The following is an 18,968-nucleotide window of genomic DNA, read 5'->3' as shown; positions in this document are numbered from 1 at the left end:
AAAAGTGCTTATATGCTGTCCATCTTCTTCTAGAAAAAATACATAATGCATAATAAGTACGGGTAGTTTTCAATCAGGTTCGAACCCACAACATACGGCATGAGTCTCCTAGCGGAGAGGCAGCGGACAGATCAGCACCTGCTAAATCCCCAACAATCATCATTTATAAACATATTTACTTTATTACTTGTACACTGCATCGACAATAACTAATATTCATGTTCCTTTGTTACACAGTGAAAAGATTCTTGCTTTGTCGAACAAATGGCCTGACTATATCGCTGTCCACTGTGTTTGTTTGAATATTCCATTAATCAGCTTGTTCTGTGTCATTTGTTTTTGTTTACTTTCATTCAACGAGTTTCATAGTAAAATCTCAACTACCACTGGTGGTATCGAAGAGGTAACCAAACCAGTTTAACGGCTGTAACAATGATGTAGCAATGGCAACGTACGGTGTGGTTAACCATATTTTGACAGTCGGGAGTAAATTTTCATTCGCGAATACCCTCGTTACGATCTGATTTCACCGCTTTAAAACACAATTATAATAACAAACTAGATGGGGTATTGAGCTGCATTGGCAGGCTTCACGATTTAATTATTGTTTGTTGACGACGCGACACACTAGTGAACAAACGGCAGGTGCCCTTTGACAGTTTGATTGTAGAAGAATATGATGGGTAGAATCGTGACCTACCTGCTGATTCGTAATGCATCCTTCTTTCTTGGCCACTTGGTACTGTATCGCATCACCTGAGTATTTTACAAACGATTCGTATATTGCATTTTCTCAGTAAAGTCATTTTGGAATTAGAAATTTGTACCGTCATTAAAATTGATTAAGACTTTAAAATCAGAAAAAAATTTCTAGAGTATTGATGAAATCATGCTCAGTGATCGTACATATGCTCTTATAACATCCATATGTTATGGGTCGTTGTTTCCTTAGATGAGTTATTGATCTCAATCTAGTAGCTGAAGATGTAAAGGTCAAACTTTTGCATGTCCTGCCTCAACAATGTATCTGTCGATCAACAAATTTAAGGAATTTCACATCTGTTACAGTTTCTAAGTAAATCTAAACAAGCCTCATTAAATTAAAAGTAATAGATTTATCATAGGCTCTAAATGATAAGCTATAAACTCCTCTACCTTAAAACTATTGTTGGTCTCGCCGTCACTTTTGCACATCTAATGTCAGTGTCAGCATATTCGAGGATGTCTGTAAGCAAATTGACGAGTGTTATTCTGTATAGCTGAGTGTGGATTGCGCAATATACACAATGGTTACAACGGACTCACATAGCTGATAGGTATCGTCAAACACATCAGAGCGTAATAGTTGAAAACAGATGTATCGTAACAATGGTACAATGGTCAAGACGGCTCTGAGAGATTTTTCTTCAATCCAATTTATTCACGTTTTATGGAAGTGAATTTCGATTGTGTGGCGAAAGCTGTTGTGCGTAGATGACCAGTTAACAACATATACGCACGAGTTACACTCGTCGTATATGGAGGGAAATGGTCCGAGTGGTACACCCGACCAAAGGTCTGTTTAATGCTAGTATATCATACCAGTGTATTGCAATTTGTAATAAAACCAAAAATAAAGCGCACGAAGTCCATTTTTGAGATCGGAAAGGCTAACTATGCAGTATATTATGAATACATACACTGTCTTGAGTCTGGAGCAATCAGGGTTCAGGATATACAGTACCAATACACTAGTCCACTAATGGTAAAAGTACATTTCAGAATTTTACGACTAGTCAGGAATTTGTCTGCACATGGGAGACATGGTAGACTTCACAGGGGAATCTACGTTGGTACAATTCATGATGTATTATGGGAAATCTCTAGTACTGTGGACCATGATAACAATCGGGGGTCAACGTGCAAAGTTAGGAACTAGGGAAACAAATTACCAAAAGTCTTGTGAGAAATTAACAATGGCCGCCATTCCTGTGTTAACTCGTTAGTAAAAAAAATTCTGGATTTTCAAAACAGTTAGATGGTTAAACGCTTTCTTTCTGCAAGAGCTTTGGAATGAACCCCCACAAGTAGGTAGATCAGAAAAGAGCTGTAGACGTTTGAGAGTGCGAATATCTGTCCCCTAGGTGCATTTAGCTTTCATCCTAGAGTTAACACAGGAATGGCGGCATTTTGAATTTGAAGTATCGGTAACTTTAATTTTAGGTAATTTGTTGTTATGGTAACACTGCCAATTGTGCACGTCGACAAGTGAAGTGCTTTTTTATGAATTTTGAAAAGGAATGGTAAAACGCTTCCAGATGTTTTATTTACTCTCGAGACGCATAAAAGATAGCGGTTGAATACCGTACGTTAGTTGAATTTCCTACATTATCACAACCTAGCGTCCTTTGGTTACGAGAAATTGATTGAGAAATCGAAAAATCAGTGCCGTTAAATGTCAAACGCCACAATCTGGGCGTGTCATCAAACGGTTACCAGACCTGGTGGAAACAAGGTATCCAATTGTAAGCGGGCATGCAGATGCGCATGTCTGCAAAAGCGTTCATTCTATAGCTTGAAAGCAGATCGTCTTCTCGGTCGCAGATCCCGTGTGTCAAACTCTGTTTCCTGTTCTGACCAAAGGTGGACTCTAATCTGTGTGAGTACAGAGACTTTATAACGAGAGAAATTTGCTTTGTTTTATGCGGTCATTTATTGAAGATACATTCTAGTGATTTGGATAGCACTAATGTCGATACAGAGCACTTTGAGACTCGACAGGCATGACCTACGTAAACACTAGTGAAGCGGAGGTTAAAAAATCACTTATTGAAAATCCCTTGACTCGCTTCTACCTGAATTTCCTGGTACAGTACATCGACTCTCAGTGAACGTTAGAGTTCCAATGAATTAGGTTCAACAGACACTAAAGTCGGATATTGCCAAGTGAAAAGCGTCTCAGAAACGGCATCACAAAGAATGCGCCTTGAGGACAGATATTCTGATTCTCAAACTATTAGAATTCTTTTCTGATCAACAACTTGCATGGGTTCGTTTTGAAATGCTTTGAGTGTGAAACATTAGCACCGTCTTAGTCTTCAAAATTCAACTTTTTTACTCACGGAGGTAACACAGTGATGGCCGCCATTTTGAATGACAAGTATTGATATATAACAAATAATTTGTTTCTCTTGTTCCAAATTTTGCACGTTGACCCCTGATTTTTATTCTTGATTTGGTAAGTGAGTGTTCGAAAGTTTCATTAAGGGAAGTTTGAGCGAAATCTTAAGTCATCCATTTCCGAGAAGCATACTACTTTATGGCCCATACGCCTTACATATACGTGTGTCCTTCCATTGACCCAGCTCTGGCACTGGACTCGAAAATTCTACTTGAGGTAGAATTCGACTTTTGCCAAGATATCAAGACTCTTAAACTTTTTTACTTTGCCTTTTTGTTTTGCCTACTACTTGTGGAGTGACTACAGTTTATTAAATCTTGTATTTGTGAAAATTAAAAATCAAATTTATCTCTGAAAGTTACCATAGGATAACGTCCATTTTGATTATTTAAATGTGTGTTGTTTGTTTCTCTAGCTAGTACCAAACTTTACACAACGTCTAGTGATTTTTAATACTTGATTTAGAAAGAGTCGAAGTGACGTCAAGTTTGAGCAAAAATGTTGTCGATAATATTCGAGCAGCATGTTACCTGAATTGTACCATGCTTGTGTGTCACGTATTCCAAGGCGTCGTTCTGCCTGGATGGGAGGTAACGCCGGCTGTCGTAAAATGGTATAAGTGTTAAAGTTGAAAAGGTACCCTTTACCTAGCATTGAAACTTAACATAGAAAGAGGGTTGTCCAGATGAAGGGGGAAATTGGAGGTGAGAAAAATATGATTGAAATTAGATTTTTGACAAAACAGTGTAAACTTCTTGTACCGAGCACGATGACAATGTCTTGAGGCTTACAAGCTTCTATCACGTTGTTGAACGATATTATTAATTGTTGACCCCGGGGTTACCATTTTATGGTTCCATTTTACGTTTCGCATTTTTCAATTAATCAAATTCATAAATGGCGCAAGAATAACAGACAAGCACACTTTTAGTATGCATCTCGATTAATCCCACCATATCCGAAGTGAATATTTTTAATCGGTATAACATGAAACTTTCTTTAAAGTTTGTCACTACAGGTGTCTGCATTGATCTTAGTAACGTAAAGTCTAAGTACTTTGCTCATGTACATGTTAACCGTACTTCTTTGACAACGCGGTCACAAATGGCAAATTGTCAGCGGTGACTGTCATCGGCCATGATGATATTTACTCGTTCGACAATATACAAATAAGTAGACCTGGGCGGGAGCTAGAGCTATCTCATGTAGTGTAGTGACAATATATTTCGATCATTGTGCACTGTAGGTAAATCGTTACCGTGAAGTAAAAAGATTAATCCCATTTCATCTTCGTTGCACTAACTTCATAAAAAATTTAATAAAACATACCGCTGAGTTGGACACACAGTCCCGAAATAAAGCACACGGACTACTTACCTTTTTAAATAGAGTCAACGCAAACACCAGTCTGTATTCTAATCTATACTTTAGTCTCCTCATGACTCATTTGACCTCCTCATGACATAGTTTGAAATGTCATTTTCATTAAAATCTTCCCTTTAGCTCCTTCTGTCAATCCGCTGTAACTAGTCTTCGAAGTATCTCGGTATTACCTTGAAGGTTAAACTTGATATTTCCTGGTAAATTGTCGTATCTCAGCCTGAACGTTTCTAGAGACATTGTTTACCCGTTAATCAATGATTTCTGGTTTATTTAACTATTAACACTGTATACATGTATATTCCCTTGGGCTGACCTTTACTAGATGCATTGCTTGCCTGTTGATCATTGATTTTGTTTCTCTTTTAACTAGTCACACTTATAAAAATGTATATTTCCTTGAGCCGAGCTACCGCAGAGGCGTTGATACTGTGGGCCCTCTTCCTTGAGCAACACTAAAAGTCTTTCACATCAAGACGTATACTTCCCAAAGTGGACCAGTTGGAGATAAACTTACATAGCAGTGATACAAATAAGTCATTTAGCGAACGGGTCATAAACATACTTACTGTATTTTTTTGCCACCAGTACATTGACAATTACTTATATTTATGTTCCATTGTTACACAGTGAAAAGATTCTTGCTCTGTCTAATGGCCTGACCATATCGCTGTACACTGTGTTTGTTTGAATATTCCATTAATGAAACTTGTTCTGTGTCATTTTATTTGTTTACTTTCATTCAACAAGTTTCATAGTAAAATCTCAACTGTCATTGTTAGTATCGAAGAGGTAACACAATCAGTTTAACAGCTGTAACAATGATGTAGCAATGGCAACGTACGGTGTGGATAACCATATTTTGACAGTCGGGAGTAAGTTTTCTTTCGCGAATACCCTCGCTACGATCTGAGTTCACCGCTTTAAAACACAATAACACACTAGATGGGGTATTGAGCGGCATTGGCAGGCTTCACGATTGAATAAATGTTTGTTGACGACGCGACACACTAGTAAACAAGTGGCAGGTGCCCTTTGACAGTTTGATTGTAGAAGATATATGATGGGTAGAATCGTGACCTTCCTGCTGAATTGTAATGCACCCTTCTTTCTGTGCCACTTGGCACTCTATCGCAACACCTGAGTATTTTACAACCGATTCGTATATTGCATTTTCTCAGTAAAGTCATTTTGAAATTAGAAATCTGTACCGTCATTAAAATTGATTTACACTTTAAAAATAGGAAAACAAATATCTAGAGTATCACCGACATCATGCTCAAGTAATCGAACATTGTGCTCTTATAACATCCATATGTTATGGTCGTTGTTTCCTTAAAGAATTATTGATCTCAATCTAGTAGCTGAAGATGTAAACGTTAAACTTTCGCGTGTTCTGCCACAACAATGTATGGCGATCAACAAATTTAAGGAATTTCACATCTGTTGCAGTTTCTAAGTAAATCTAAACAAGCTTCATTAAATTAAAAGTAATAGATTTATCATCGGCTCTAAATGATAAGCTATAAACTCCTCTACCTTAAAAACTATTGTTGTTCTCGCCGTCACTTTTGCACATTTAATGTCAGTGTCAGCATATTCGAGGATGTCTGTAAGCAAATTGACGAGTGTTATTCTGTATAGCTGAGTGTGGATTGCGCAATATACACAATGGTTACAACGGACTCACATAGCTGATAGGTATCGTCAAACACATCAGAGTGTGATAGTTAAAAACAGATGTACCGTAACAATGTACAATGGTCAAGACGGCTTTCAGAGATTTTTCTTCAATCAAATTTATTCTCGTTTTATGGAATTGAATTTCGATTGTGTGGCGAAAGGTGTTGTGCTTAGATAAGGTTTGACCGGTAAACAGCATATACGCACGAGTTACACTCGTGCGTATATGGAGGAAAATGGTCCGAGTGGTACACCCGACCAAAGGTCTGTTTAATGCTAGTATATCATACCAGTGTATTGCAATTTGTAATAAAACTAAAAATAAAGTGGACAAAGTCAATTTTGAAATTGGAAAGGCTAACGATGCAGTATATTATGAAAACATATACAGTCATGTGTCTGGAGCAATCAGGGCCAAGGATATACAGTACCAATACACTTGTATTGCCGTTTGACTTCATAGTACATCAATCGCCTGTGCGATAAAGAAAAAAACATGAACCGTGGCATTGGAAACAGCAGGACCGCAAATCTGCTGCTCATTTTAGGGCATTCAATGTTGTGCTTGATGACATGTTGTCATTCAGGACCAATTTATTGAGCAAAATTTGATAGCGCACCTGCCGCGTCTTCTCTACATATAAGAGTTAGAGACAATTGGCTTCCCTAATCCGGAGATTTAGTCAAAAAGACGTTTCTGCTTTCCAATGATGTGTAATACAAACGTTAAAGCGATTTTGTCGAAATCCAAGATGGCCGCCAAGATGGCGGCTAAATGAACCCAAATATGGGGCAATATTGGATTTTGGGAACATCAAAACCCCAAAGAATTACAAAAATGTAGGTCAAAATATATCCACGAGATGCATAGGAACCCTGTATTTACACTAGACTAAGCACTGATGTGTGTCAATCTCTCTCCAAATAATCACCCTGTCAAATGATTAACAAGGGAATATCTGTTCTTGCAATTTTGCCCAACCATCTAGCGAAAAACATAAAACAAAGGCCTGACAAATAATATGAAGTAGACAGTCACTCAAGCCTCTCGAAGTCTACATTATCTTTCGGTCGCTACCCAAAAGTGTCTAATTTGGTGGGTAAAACATGATTCAGAGAGGTTTCATCAGTCTTGAGGGCTCTAAACGCAGTAATTTCATAAAATGATTGTAGCACTTTGGCGTAATCCTGAAAATTACCCACTAACGGTCGATTTGTGTTATCCCTTATCAACTGTTCTGAACTCCCGGCTGTCCCTAAAATCGCCAAAAGTTGCCTCTGGAGCTTTATTTACAATAACTGTGAACGAGGGAAAGGTCTCAATGCAATCACGACGACATACAAAGTATTGACCAATCATGTAGTTTTCTACCACCAGGTTCCCTTGAGCTTTTCTGTTTTTTTTTTTGTTTTTTTTTTTGATTGAGCAAGTGCGAGGACGTAATCAGGGTGTGCGTTAGTGGTCTCTTATCAGATTTGATGTTATTGCTATAACCTTAAGGTTAGTCTGTGGGCCGAACCCTGAAAAGGGCTCTAGAAGTTGACTTTTTGAAAGAGGAAATTTGAGCAAGTTGTCATGTGGTGGAATTGATACCTTACACATACTTGTATAGAAATTTAATGTTCTACCGCATTTAGATCTGTACTTTTCGGATTTTGACCAAATCAGTGCATTCACCGAGTAATTGTTGAGCGACCTCCTTCTCCACGCCATCGGAACTTATCTATACTCTACTACACTCAAGCAACTTTGCCCGTGATTTTTCTGTAAAGGAGCAAATTTGCTCCTTTCTTTTTGTCTCGACGACATGGCAAGCACACTGGGTAGCAGTAGAGGCAGCCATTTTAATTACTAAGTAACGTAACATCTGATTGGCGAAGTTGATTGCCCTCCTGCAGTTGCCGCCAATGAAAATGTTTGTTATATACATGACATTATAATGACCTTTACCCTTGTCTGCGTTTAACGTTTTTTTAATTTTAACCTGAAATTCTCGCCAAGGTTATTCAAAATTCTGCAGTAGAACATGGATATTTCTGTATACTGTATGCAAGGAACTTCATTTGTACTGATAGAAATTATCCTCAGGACTATCTGGCATTTTGACACGATAGACGAGGTCGGCCCACAGAGTAGGTAGAATGCGCCTCGTGGACACATAATTTTTAAATGTGGCAATATTTGTCTTATCAGCCACTTAAATAACAAACTCATTTTGAAGCTCCTTGAGGAAATACAGTAAAATTATGTGTCCACGTGGCGCATTCTACCTACTCTGTGGGCCGACATTGACAAAATAGTATTTCCCCTCTTATTTTTATATAAATCTTATCATAGAGTTAGCAAAGTAATGGCCGCATTTTAAATTTGAAATCGGTCATTTTAAGGTTCCGTGTTGTTGTGCCACCACCGCAAAGGTTGAACGGTAAAGTTTTTTTATTAATTTAGAAAGAGGATGGAAGAACGTTTCTAGAAGTTGTATTCAATCTTGAGACGCATATAACTCTAAGGTCTTGGGTGAATGCAAGGTACGCTGCATGATGTTTCTTGCACGACCCGGTGTTCTGTGGTTCGAGTAAGGTGTGCCGGTAGACGTCAAACATCATAAACTGGGCTTGTCAGGAAACAGTCACTGTACGTGATGGAGCCAAAGTATTTTTTCTGTATGCAGCATGCGAATGCGCATGTCCGCTAGAGCGTTCCTGCTTTAACAACAAGCGTATCGTCTCTTGGTCATAGATCCCTTGAGTCAAACTCTTGTTCCTGACCGAAGGCGGACCCCGATCTGTGTGAGTAGAGAGAGATTATAATGAGCGAGATTTGCTTTGTGTTACACGAACGTTTATTTCAGAAACGTTCCAGTTATTTTAGTTGAGCTAATGGCAGGAGAACGTACTTGACGACTTGGGTTGAACGCTCTTTGTATACGCCTTTGAAGCAAAGGTTAAAATTTCCGTGATATCAAAAATCCCATGGCTCGCTTCAACGGGAATTCGGACCCTGGCAGAACTATGTTTCGGCGCATTGGGTTCAAGGTTTATGAGGGAAATTCATTTTAAAAAACATGTAAATCGGAAATTGCAAACTGGAAACAATACTATAACATGCTAATGTGCCATCACAGTCCATATTAAAGTTTGGTTTGTAGTTTTTGGCAGAATGCAGCCTGAGGACAATTAGGCCCTATTCCGATTCTCAATCTTTTAACATTCTTTTCCGATCAACAGCTTGTTGGGGCTCCTTTTGAATCGCTTGGAGTGTGAAACATTTGCACTTGTCTTAATTTTTCAACATTCAACTTTTTGCTCATATAGCTAACACAGTGATGGCCGTCATTTCGAATTTCAAATACAGGTAAATGTCAGAAAATTTGTCTCTCTAATTCCAAACTTAGCTTGCTAATTCCTGATTATTATTCTTGATTTTTTAAGAGAGTTCTTGTAAATTTCATTGAGAGAAGTTTGAGCGAAAGCTTGTCTTTCATTTTCGAGGAGCATACTACTGAATGGCCCATATGCCTTACGAGCAAGTGTGACCCTTCACTAGCCCAGCTGCTGGCTCAGGGCGCTCAAATCCTACTTGAGGTAGAATTCGCCTTGGGCCCAGATATTCAGACTCTAAAACTTTAAAATGCTTCATTGTTTGTCTACCAGTTATTAAGGTTCATTATAAAGCTAATGGAGCGACTTCAGTTTTCACTGGCTTGCGTTTGAAAATTAAAAATCAAATTTATCCCTAAAGACTTAACACAGGAATGGCGTCCATTTCGAGTATTTAACAATGTGTTATTTGTTTCGCTAGTTAGTATCAAACTTTACACGGCGTCCCCAATCGATCAAATTCAAACTTGGCGTAAGTGCGACGCCCATGCACATATTATATTAGCTTGTCGATGTATGCGAAGTGAATATTATATGAAAATTATTTTTAAGTTTGACGAGGTAGGTGTCAGGACTCACTCCATAGTACTATTCTCGTACACATTAATCGTACTTCTTGAACAAACAAAGTCATAAACGGCTAATTGCCAGTGGTGAATGCCACGAAATCCCACAAAATTCTCGTTGCGCAACGCCCATGGTTTGGCACTCAGTAACCGACGGTAAAATATCAGTAGTTACACAGCAGAGTACACAGATGATTTGCCTCTTTGCATAGCATCAAAAAGCTTCTGTACTCTAATCTGTGGTTTGCTTGTGACTCATGTGACCTTCTGACGTAAGTCAGTATGCCGTTGTGACATAAATCTTCTGATTCGCTCCCTCTGTCATGCCCTGTAACTGCCCTCGAAGTATATCTGTGTTACCTTCATGGTAACTTTGGTATTTCTAAACAAATTGTCATATCTCAAACTGACTGACCTTACCAGATGCATTGCTTGCGTGTTAATCAATGATAATTAGTTCAACTAATCACACTTTTAAAATATGTATATTTTGTTGATCGGAGCTATCTCGGCGGTGTTATTACTTTGCGCGCTTTTCATGGAGCAAAAAATAAATCTTTCATGTTTGGACGCATCGTATCTTCACTGGATCAGTTGAAGATACGTTTCACTGCAGTATTAAAAATTAGTCATTCATAGATTAGTTTGTTTGGTTTTTTTTCTGTTAACAACAAGATAAATCATCTGCAGCAGAATTATTAAATGTTTTCTTTACAAATCAAGGAATGTTTGTTGGCGCCAACGCACCAAATGCAAGATAAAAAAACATTTGCCATGTGAGCGCAATAAATGACCTTAATTTTAACTGAACTCTCCTTACTTCTTTCAGTTCAAACATTTACCGCCTGACCTCGAAATGACCTTTGACATGTGGTTCGTACTGTGCGTTTTTAAGAGCCTTTGAAATGAAAAACGGAAAATCATAGCTCAAAAATTGATTAGCTAGTCAACGATTATCCCAATCAGTGCTTACATTATAATTTCTGTTAGATAGCAGTCATTGTCCGTAGAAAGGATGACTGCCTGGAAGCAGCATTTTATCTTTAAGTTAGGTATCAAATTTGCGAATGACTTGCTGGTACAATGCAGGTATGTGATATCATAGAATATTCATATTTGTGAGGGTCACAGTGTGACTGTAAATCCATAAGTACCTAATAGCGCGATGCAAACCTAAGTATTCCCTTCTTCAAAATATTTGACAGACTTTTTCAGATAAATGATTGCAACTTAAAATAATCACACTAAGATGGCAGACTACAGCTTGGATTGTGTTGCCTTCAAATCTCTACGAAAACTCTCAGTCTTCAACTTTACACGTCTTCAGAGTGGAGAATTTTACATTTTTTTCATCCTTTTGCCTATGTGTAATCGTCATTTTTAAAAGTAATGGGGTATTGGAATTCACTTGACGATAAAATTAAAAAGGTAATTCAATGTACTCCTGGATTCAGGCAAAAAGGTTTATCCGTTGTCTAAGCCACTTTCCTGAAATGTGTAACATACGCGTGAAACAAAATTATTAAGTTCACTTTCGTGACATTAGGTTTTGATGGATAGTCCAACACGTGTAGAGCTGACGTAGGAAGTATTTTCAGAATGTTACAACCTCGCTGAAAATCGAGGATATGGCGACGAGAATTAACATTTTCATTATGGGACATATTTATCTTAAATGCGTCTTAATTTTTTTTTCTTTTTTTTTGCATCTGAACCGACAGCATTCTTAGCTTGATAACAAATGATTCAAAAATGATCAAATTGTATGTTTTACAAAGGAAATATAGTTTTCGCACAGTTATGCCTAAAAATCGATAAACCGCATAACTGCAATTTGAACATAAATCAATACACCGTTCCATGATGAAAATCGATTTATTTTTTCAACAAATTTTGTCTAACAGGGACAAAAACTATATGATTGTCATCTGTACATGTAAGCACAGAAATCTGGGATGAAATTTATGTAAGAGAGGCATGTAATAAAAATCGTTATAGTCCAAACAGGGGACTGAGTACCCATCATGAGGCACGAGAACGTTACCCTTTTGGCACACAGTCCTGCGCTTGGCCAATAATATATAATGTGTCTCGCAGTTAACCTCTTGTCAAATTTGACATCGCCTGACCCCTTAGACTTACAATATTCTTCCCCAACACAAGACTCTTGAGTATAAATTAATCCCTATTCCTTCAGTAAAGAAATCTCTGCGAGTCATTTCATGTTGAGCTTTCAACTCCTGAACACAAGCTGTTAACAATCCAAGGAAATAATAGTTTTGACAATATCGGATTTTACTGTCTATAGTCTTTTCATCAAAATCCGGCTATGTGTCCGGCCACAACCTTTATACAGACTGTTGTTATAAAGGATAATTTGTGAGCGACATTACGCCATAACACAACAGCCAAGCCAAATTTCGGTTCTGAACGGCTTACCTATTCTCTACTAACCTTTGCAAATCTTTTTCCTTTATCGCATACCATTTTGAAGATGATGGAGAAAATATAGTTTTTACCGGCTTATTTTGTGTACATGGAAAATCCCATTTCCTCCTTAGAAATTGCGAAGGGATAGCGGCCATTTTGTATTGTTGTTAAATGTAGGGTAATTTGTTCAACTTGTATAAATTTTCCGTGTTGACCCGAGGTTTTTATTTTTATTTTGGAGGGGGTTAAGGTGTTAAGGCTACTTTGAGCTAATTTAAAAGCTTATATCTGTCAATTACACGGCGCAAAGTCCATAAAATTCAGAGCACCTGTACCTGACACTCATCAAGTAAATTTGTCACCGTAAAAATGCTCTTGCTCTTGCTCGCTGTCCATTTTTCTTCTTTGGAAAAATTAACATATGTAACTAACTATCAGCATTTAAAGATAATATCAACATTTTTTTATACTATCACATTACTTATATTCATTGTTCCATTGTCAAGTGAAAACAGTCTTGCTTTGTCTATTCAAACGGCTTGACCATGTCCTTGTCGACTGTGTTTGTTTGAATATTCCATTTTCTTCTCGCATCAATCAAACTACTTCTGCGTTATTAGTTTTTGTTTACTTAACTCAATGTGTTTAAAAGTGAAAACTCAACTGTCATTGTTGGTATCGAGGAGGAAACGTAATCGGTTTAACGGCTCTAATAACAACGACTCTGTGCCCCCTTAACTGTTGACCATATGTGACGGTCTTGAGTAGGTTTGTCCTCTCAAATACCTTTGCCATGATCTGAGTCGACGACTTATAATTACACACCTGGCCAGATGGATAATTTATCAAGAGGCAGTGGTAGGCTTCACGATTCACTGAATGTTTGTTGTTGACGCGACACATTTTTCATTAATGCGTGCAGACTGCAGAACACGCATATGCCCAATGGCTAGAATCGTGACCAGACTGTAATGAGACCCTTCTTTCGGCGCCACCTGGTACTACATCGCTACACATCCAAAGCTTTCAACAGAATCGTGCGATGCATTTTCTTTAAAGTCATTTGAAATTGAAAATTTACTGAGTCATCAAAATTGATATACACATTAAAATAAGGCAAAAAAGTTATCTAGAGTAGCGGATACATCGTGTAATTGAAGATGTCTTATCACATCCATCGCTTATGTAATGGGTTTTTGTTTCCTTAAAATATGCTTGATCTTAAGTAATTGAAGATGTAAATATCAAACTTTGCTCAATGAAACTTTCAACCATTCTCTTACAAAATCAGAAGAATGAAATTGAGTTTGGAACTAGAGAAACAAATTATTTAATATGTACCGATATTTAAAATTCAAAGTGGCCGCTATTCCTGGGTTAACTCTTCGTAGAAAAATACAAGTTTTGGTTTTTCGAAAAACTGAGAACGTGAAAATGTTTCTAACTCCAGGAGCTTTAAAATAAGCCCCTCATAAGTTGTAGATCAGAGAAGAAATATAAGAAAATTGAGAGTCCGTATTGTATCTGTCCCGGAGGCGAGTACAACCTCAAGGAAGGCATTTCAGACAGGTGGTGAGAGTCAATGCTAAATAAATGAAGATATGTTTATCTTTCTGAGATAGTTTTAGTCCGGTAAATATTTCTCCGTCAAAAAACAAAAAACAAAACCGGAACAGCAGTAATAATGTTTTCCCAAATATGGACAAGTGGTGAACGTCGTCAGTTTACGTTCTGGTTACAAGAGTGATGAATTAGACGGTAAAACAAGGTCTTGATGAAACTCAAATGTCAAAGATGCTACTAGTAGCGCAACATCATGAATAGCCAATTATAGGCAACACTGATGTGATAATATTTTCAGTACTCTCATTTTATTTCAATTAAGAACAAAAAAACAAAGCAGAGAAAAACACATCACAAAGGAAAAAGGAAGAACAAACACAAGAAAAAAGAAAGTGTACGAGCCTAAACATTACAATTGGCCCAAAGGAGCCCACTTTGCTTCAAACTTTTTTTTGGGTGAGAAATTTTTGTTCTATGTACATTACTTCTTTCACTTTTTGGACAAAGAAACTGACAGTTAACTTAGTATTGGCATATCTAATGGCGGAAAGTTGAAATTTTGCAATTAAAATAAGATGATTTAGAAGAATTGTTTCTTGATTATCGCGAATGCCAAAAAGTACAGTGTAACATGATAGTGAGAGCTTATTACTTAGTCTTGAATTACATAAAGCTTCAAAGCCTTTCCAAAAATTCTGCGCATTTTTACAATACCAGAAAAGGTGCTCAAGTGTCTCCTCTTGACTACAATATTTACAATTGCTATTTGGTTAATTTTATTACGAAATAAAAATAGGTTTGTGGGCAAGATTCGATGAAGAATTTTAAATTGGAAGACTCTGACCTTCTCTTCTGTTGTTATTTTATATGGAAGTCTCCATATTTGTTTCCAATTTACCTCATGTTGATCGTTGTCACTTAGGTTATAAAATTTGGATTCTGAAGTAGCACGCACAAAACCATTTTTTACAAAAAGTCTGTAGAAGTCCCTTGTATCACCTTTCCCTTTATCAATTCTAATTCTCTCAATCAAAGGTACTCTACATTCACTATTGTTCCCACGCATGATGCGTTTCCATGAATTTGGTATAGCATTGATGCAACCGTAATATGTAACAAAATCAGTACTTATATGATATTTATCTATAAAACGTTCATAAGAAATAAATTCACCCTTGTCATCTAATAAATCAGCAATGTGTTTGACTCCTTTGTTGAGCCAGTCATTATAGCAAACACTTTTACCACTAATCAAAATGTTTTCGTTATTCCATAGTATTTCTGAAATACCTTCTTGAAAATTAGTTGGTAGAGTATAACTGTACAATTCTTTCCAGAATATTAGAATATCTTTATAAAATGAAGGAATTACAATAGTCATTTTGTCTATACTATAGTTACAACTAAACAAAAATTGTAGCCCCCCAAATCTACTAAAATAGCTTTTGCCAATAGTTCCCCAAGGTAAGTTTGTTTTGATAATTCTTTCTGCCCAAGCTAATTTGAAGGCTTTGTTCTGAAGTTCCAAATCTATCATTCTCAAACCACCTTCATCGAGGTTGCCTATCAGAGTGCTACTTTTAATGAAATGTTCTTTCCATTCCATAAATAGTAGAATAAATACGCTCTCGCTCTCTTAATACAATCATCTGGAATAGAAATGGAATTCATAACGTACAGCAGATTTGAGGCTCCAAAAACCCTTGCCAGTGTTACTTTCCCTCTAATTGTCAAGTCACGTGATCTCCAAATATCTAGTTTGTGACACATTTTTCTTATCTTGGTATATACATTGAACAGATGGTTTTTCTTTTTATCGTGACCTAAAAAAATTCCCAAGTATCTAATAGGTCCACTAGTTGGTGTAATACAATCCATAGCTATCCAATTGCGCTTTAAGCTGCCCAATAGTAGCAGTTCTGTCTTTTCTAAATTAATATCTAAGCCTGAGAAACTATGAAAGTCTTCCAACAAAGCAATAGCACGTGTTACAGAATCTTGATTGCTCAGCGATAGAGTAGTATCATCTGCAAACCCACAAATAGTTTTTACGTGACCATCTGGCAGGGAAATTCCTTAAATTTGAGTATTTGTTCTCATAGCAATGGCTAAAAGTTCTATTGCCATAACAAATACAGTTGTGGACAAAGGACAGCCTTGCCTGATCCCTCTTTCTTATTTAAACCATCCTGTTGAATAACCGTTGTTCAAAACACAACTTTCAAGGTCATTGTAGAATACTGCAATCCATTCCTTAAAGGAGTTACCAAAGTTATATAAATCTAATGCTTTAAAAACATTCCATTCAAGAGTGTCAAAAGCTTTGGTAAAATCAACAAATAACATAGCTCCTGGTTTTCCAGTATTTTCACATAGATCAACCATATCTAAAATCAATCGAATGTTATCAATTATTTTCCTCCCTGGTATAAAAGCTGACTGATGAGAATGAATGATATCTAAAAGAATACCTTAAAGTCTTTTCGCAATACACCTACTTGCAATTTTATAATCAGAGTTAAGTAGTGAAACTGGTCTCCAGTTTTTTTAAATACTGGTGGTCTTTTTCTGGTTTTGGCAATAATGTAATAACAGCTTGTTATTGTGTTATAAGACACCACCTTGATATCCACAGTTTAGAGAATTTTTAAAGCATCTCCAATTCATCCCAAAGAACAAATAAAACTCAGGAGGTAGACCCTCGCTCCCTAAAGTTTTGTTCTTTTGTTGCTTTTTTAACGCTTGATAAATTTCTTCCTTTGTTAGTAACCCCTCACAAAGGGCCCGTTTATCTTGCTTAACTTAGGTATATTTGCTTCCTGGAAGAAACCATAGATGTCAGCCTTCTCCAAATTCGGATGCGCAGACGTGTAAAGATGGATGTAATATTCTTTTATTTTGCACAGAATTTCCCTCTGGTCTGTAGTTTCACCATTCCCATCTTTTAACAAATTTATATTTTTCTTTGTATATTTCTTTTTTTACAGGTTTAGGTAATATTTTGTACTTTTTTAACCATCTTGATACCATTGAGCTCTGGATCGTATGGCTGATCCTCGCACTTTCTCGTCTGTAATCACATCAAGCTCTCTTTTCAGAGTTTCATAAGTATTTAAAACATTTCATCAAGATTCTCATCAATTTATTCTTCTAGTCTATGTAAATTTTGGCGAATTTCTTTTTCTTTGTCTCTTTTTTCTTTCGTTTTCTTTTTAGAATAAATAACAGTGGCATCTCTAATTTTATATTTTAAAAATTCAAACTGTGATTGGTGATCGAGAGTAGCGAGTTCAGCGTCATTAAGAGTATCTCTTATAAGAGAATTCATTTTGTCAGTGTATACCTTGTCATGCAAAAGACTACAATTAAATTTCCAAAAACCAGGTCCTCTTGGTTTTTGTTTACATATTTCAATAGTAATAACAATGGCGTCATGGTCGGACTTTACCCCAGGAATGATATCACATAACTTGACTTGTTTCTGAAAGCTAAATGGAATGAAAAAATAATCTAGTCTCGAGGCAACACCGCCTCTTCTCCAAGTAAATCTATAAGTGTGTGGGTTATTATGTCTGAAAATATCTATAAGATCATGACTTTCAATGAATGAAAAAATATCATTCCTAAATGAATTTCTTGGGTCTGGTATTTTACTCCTTTTATCCATTAGTGGATCTAAAGGGATGTTAATATCTCCTCCAACAATTATCTTACTGTATGGAAAATTGCAATGCAGTACAGAGTTTACTCTTTTCAAAAAATTAACCTGTTCATTTTCCTTATTTGGGACATAGAAATTAGCCAGTACCACTTTAAAGTCATCAACGGAAATTTCCGCAAAAATATATCTCCCTTGATGGTCTGTAAAATAATTTTTTAAGGAAAAATCTAAATTTCTACGGAAAAGAATTGCTGTACCACAGCTAGAGTGAGACCCGTGTGAGTATATAATATTTCCTCTCCATTCATTCTTCCATTTACGTTCTATTTCAACACTGCTATGTGTCTCTTGTAAGATTATTACATCTGCTTTTTTGATTTCAGCAGAATCTGAAAATTGCTTTGCGTTTGACAAAATCTCTCATTCCTCGTACATTGAAACTAAGAAGCTCAGCGGACATAACTCACAATATTGAATATTTCACAGTATATGCTGTCTATCTACGGTATGCGCGTATTGTATGGTCTACCTGCCTTTGCATGATAAATATATTTGAAGATCTAGTTTCAGGGGGAACAGACAGGATAGACCGGACGTCATCATTCGCACGAAAAGAGCTATAAAAATCCATAAAAAGAGCCATATATTGGACACTTTTTAAAACGTCATATTTTAGTTGATGATATGCTGAAAGTACTATGAAAATAAAAGAAATGAAGACACTGATTCCAAATCACAAGAAAGACGGATTGCAGTTGCCTATTTTGAAGTTGATATTTCTAACGTGCCCGTGTGCGTAGGTTTGGAGTTTTCATTAGAAATACACAGTGTCTTACCGTGCAACTTTTTACCCACAAATCTCTGTTTAACTTAATTATACTACCCGCTTTGTTGCACAATGTCACACTTAAGTGTAAGCAAAAGAAACTTCTGCTTTGTTTCTTGAATTTTTTTATCGGTCCATCATCCAACGGGCATTAGCCCAATTACAGGATGAGTTATGCATAACCAACTTACCCCAAAGGAGCCCTGATGAGAAACGTGCCTTTCTCAGCAGGGGCGCAGCACCGTGCTAGAATCTCGAACTCACCGTCCTCCGACAAGGGTCCATTGTCGGACAATAAGTCCATTGAATTGGCATGGG

The 18,968-nt window shown here is 36.9% G+C and overlaps 1 protein-coding gene across 1 annotated transcript in view; it reads left to right on the top strand.

Moving 5' to 3' along the window:
- The first annotated feature begins 2,548 nt into the window (after positions 1 to 2,548).
- LOC139130059 (tripartite motif-containing protein 3-like) overlaps positions 2,549 to 18,968 on the top strand; it is a 37,424-nt gene continuing 21,004 nt past the window's right edge. Inside the window, exon 1 of the mRNA XM_070695776.1 lies at positions 2,549 to 2,638. The gene's annotated coding sequence lies outside the window, so the exon portion shown is untranslated. The remainder of the gene's footprint in view (positions 2,639 to 18,968) is intronic.

This window comes from Ptychodera flava, chromosome 3 (genome assembly GCF_041260155.1).
Source record: "Ptychodera flava strain L36383 chromosome 3, AS_Pfla_20210202, whole genome shotgun sequence".
Lineage (NCBI taxonomy): Eukaryota > Metazoa > Hemichordata > Enteropneusta > Ptychoderidae > Ptychodera > Ptychodera flava.
The sequence above is the reverse complement of the archived record's forward strand: the minus strand, read 5'-3'. Positions and strand labels throughout refer to the sequence as shown.